The following is a 4,297-nucleotide window of genomic DNA, read 5'->3' on the forward strand; positions in this document are numbered from 1 at the left end:
GCATTATCTACATGGATTGACGCATGGCCCATCGTGGACCACCAATAATAACTGGACCAACTAATTAATCAAAATGTAAGTACCACATATAATCTCATGAATGACAAAAAAAAGCACTTTGTTTATTTAGAGATTTTGAATATTTATCTACTAAAGTGCGCATTTTACAATGCACTGCTATTCTTATATTACTTCTTGAAATAGTTTTGAACCATGGTTGATATGTAGAACATTAGGGCTAGAATCCATCAAGGCTCAAGCACGAAGAGAAAAGAAAAGACACTGTTAAGTATTTTATTGGGGACCATTTATAAAAACTAAATCACTAATTAAATTGATGCATTCAAAATTCAAATTGATAGAAATATCAAAATACTAGTATAAAACTGTTCGAACTAAGAGCATTCCCAACGGTGAGCAGCAGCTCACCGTCCGTCCTTGCGCTGGCAAGGACGCGCTCCGCCACCATTGCGCTCTTGCCGCTGGCAGGGCGCTGCTCTATGCATAGAGCACGTCCGTGCCAGCGGCAAGAGCACAGCGCGTCGACGTGGCAGCTTCCGATTGGCCCTTTGATTTATCATTTTTTTATTTATTTTTTTAAAAAAATCGAAAAAATCTGAAAAATTCAAAATTAATAAAAAAATATTGTCTCACTTCCTAATAAAATATATCCATTTTTTCCACACTTTTAATTTATTTTTTTCATTATTTTTACCCCAAAATTCATACTTTCATCTATAAATACTCTCATTTCAAACACAAAAAATGATACTATACTAAAACACTCTCTCAATCTCAATTTTAGGATTTTAATTATGTAATTTTAATTTTTAGGAGTTTAATTATGTAATTTTTAATTTTTAGTATTTTAATTATGTAATTTTTAATTTTTAGGATTTTAATTATGTCCTTTTTTATTTTATTTTTGTAATTTGTAATATTTATTGTGGTTTTTTTAATAATTTTAGTATTATGGAATGTTATTGTTTAATTGAATTTTAAATTAATTGTGCTCGTCCTTGCGGAAGAGCACAGCTGTGGGTGTTGTGCTCTTGCCAGGAGAGCAGGCATGAATAGTACCGCCCGGGCCCACAACCGTGCCGCTGGCAAGAGCACGGTTGTGGATGCTCTAATAGCATCCACAATAGTATGGACATCCCAACGGACTAGCACTAGGACATCTCAAAAACTCCTCATGCCACGTCACTAGGACATCCCACTGCATAATCGTGGACAAGCACTAGGACTTGCCGACGCCCTATAGCCAATAATATTTGAAAAATACGATTAATTCATTTTAATTGTTAGTGTTTATCAAATATAAAAAAATGAAGTGCAGTGAGTTGTAAATATTGAGTATAAATAAAAAAAAGTAAAAATAAAAAATTAAAAAATGGGACTCCTACCTCTTGTCCGCGCAATAGCGAACCAGAGGTAGGATGAGCCTAGTCCGACGGACAACCTCTCATCCGCTTGGGACGTCCGTCACCTGCTCGCTGGCTCCAATAGCGAACGTCGGGTAGGACGAGCCGCTAGTCCCGTCGCGACATCCGCTGCTGCAGATCTCTAACCAAATATTCAAATCTAACGTTATTGGCTCGCTGCAACTCAACTCATCAATCCCCACCTCGGCGCACGTACACACCAACCGCTCCGCCGTTTTCTCACGCGCCACCGCGTTCCTCACGCTCCACCACCTACACCCACCGCCGCCCACAGCTCGCACGCCACCACCTCCTCAACGTTCCACATATCACTGTACACGTACACAATATTCCCACCCACCCGAACATTGATCGAATTGCACTCACCTAAACTGTCGCTCTTCAATTTCGCCACATACTCCAATGGCATTTCTCCGATCTCTTCGCATTCAAATTCATCTCCCACACCTCTCCAGATCTTCACTCTCTCCACATTTTTAATTCGGCAAAGCGCGACCACAATCAGGCTGTTATTGCTGCATCCGATGCTATAATCGATGATCGATTTCGCCTCACCGATACGTAAATCGAAAGGTCCGCACCATGAGTTGGTTTCCGGATCGAAGGAGTGCATTTGGCCGGACGACTTCTCCGCGACGATCAGCTTCTCCGCCGCGACGGCGATCGAGAGCCAGGACGAAGCCGGCGAGTCTCTTATATTTCCCGGCATCGAGTCGCAAAAGCGCCACGCGCGTGTTTTCAGATCGTAGATCTCAACCGCTAAAGGCTCGTCTCCAAAATCGCATCCGCCACCGGCGACCACGACGAAGTCTCCAACGCGCGCGACGATCGGGTCCTGCCGCCACACAAGCGGTGGATCGGCGTGGTGCCAGTCGAGATTGAGAGGATCGGAGGAGAAGGAGAAGCGCGATGAGGAGAGCATGTAGACGAAGCTGGAGTGCGATGATCGGAGGCCGCCGGCAGCGTAGGTCTTCACCGGCTGAGATATTTTGATCCAGAGGCGGAGCGTGGATCGTATGCGTGAGCTGTGGCGGCGTGCGCGTGGAGGATCAGCCAGGGCGCGGCGGGCTGTGGTGGCGGAGGGAGGAGGACACGGCGTCGCCCCATGATTTGGACACGCGCGAGGCAGAAACCAGGTCGACGAGCGGCACGTGCGAGAGGAAGTTGCTCCATATCATCGGCATGAAATTCGAATTGTTTTCCCTCTTCTTCCATCGCCGCTTGTTGATTTTCTCTGTTTGATGCCATATCAAAAGAATGGTTGAATTAATTGGATTTCGAGGTCAAATATATTATGCTAGTAAGGGCTGATTAATTGTTTGACTATTATATAAACTCAGAAATGTGTGGCATTGGTTGGCGGGCTAATTTAAACTGTCAAAAATCTCCTCTTTTTAATTAGGTTTTAAATTATTTTATGATGAATAGTCATCAATTGTTCTCTATTCGATTTGTCTGTTACTACTGACGATCTGGGAAAGGATAAATTGACAAAATATGGAAAAAATACGGTATGCCAAACAAAACGTCACGATTAATTATTAATATCGTGGTTTAAATAAATGTATTATCTCCTTCCTTTGTTACTCTCCATATTTTTTAATATAGATTTAAAAAAGTGGTACTAAATGAAAAAATAAAGAAAAAAGATAGTATTAAAATTGTTGATTTTGCAAAAAAAATTAAAAATGACTCATTAATGTTGGGGGACATCTACAAATAAATATATAAATAAATACATAATATACCTATAAACTAAAATTGTCTCTCTCCCTATATATGCGTAGTAGAGTATGTACCATCGATTTAGCACTAGCCAGTTATTCTTCATTGAAATTCTGCTATATACATTGGATCTGGTCATGAATAGCAAGCGTAACAAAATTCATTTCAATATTAAACTATTTTTGAAAATATTTTGAAAACTATCTTCGAAGTTGACCCGGTGACCCGGCCATCAATATATATAATTGAAATTAATAATAAGGGCGGCCTTATTTAGAATGGGCGGTTGCAAAGTTAAAAAAGAGTTAATGTGTATATTTAATTAGTACTCACTTTTGTCCTAATTAAGTTGAATTTCTTTTTAGTATGATCCAAATAAAAAAATCGATAAAATGTAAAATGTCTAATCACTTATACTTTATTTACTATCCCACTTTACTCTCTTTAATTTTAATTTTTTTTATCCCCTCTTCTATTTAATTTTATCTTCAATTAACTTATTTAACACAATTTCTTAATTTATGTTTCCAAAGAATGTGCTTCAATTTAAATGAAATGTAGAGAGTACAATCTACTGTTCTATAAGTACTCTCCGTTTGATCCAGCCCAGAGTTTAAAAAAATATAATAGAAAATTAGTTGTAAAAGTTAGTAGAATGTGAGTCTTACTTTATATATTTGTTTTATAATAAAATATAAGTGAGAATGAGTCTGTGAAAATATGTATCCACTACTAAAAATAATATAAGTTAAAGCAATAAATTTTTAGGAACAAATAAAAATAAAAATAAGTGACAAATTTCAAGAAGGAATGGAGTAATATAATCCAATATGAGACGTAGCTGTTACATATTTGGTGAAATTCATTTTAGTCATGCAGAATTTTCGACAATCGGATTGCAGATAATAGTGATTGTTGACTTAGCGAAATTGCATAGACCCCGCGAGACGTCTATTCAGTGGCCATCATATTAAATTATGTCAATTACGGTGCCATTTTCTAATTAAATTGTGGCGGTCCAGCTTGGTGTTAGTTCAACAAATTTAATTTTTCTCCATATAGTACTCCTATAAATGAGAAAAGAGGCAGGCCAACGACAGCTTGGGAAGAAATGGATATTTTTTAAA

General features: G+C 38.5%; 1 pseudogene; it reads right to left on the bottom strand.

The window, feature by feature from the left end:
• Positions 1 to 1,465: 1,465 nt before the first annotated feature.
• Positions 1,466 to 2,693, bottom strand: LOC121789774 (annotated as a pseudogene).
• Positions 2,694 to 4,297: the final 1,604 nt, after the last annotated feature.

Source organism: Salvia splendens, unplaced genomic scaffold, assembly GCF_004379255.2.
Source record: "Salvia splendens isolate huo1 unplaced genomic scaffold, SspV2 ctg335, whole genome shotgun sequence".
In the NCBI taxonomy this organism is placed as follows: domain Eukaryota; kingdom Viridiplantae; phylum Streptophyta; class Magnoliopsida; order Lamiales; family Lamiaceae; genus Salvia; species Salvia splendens.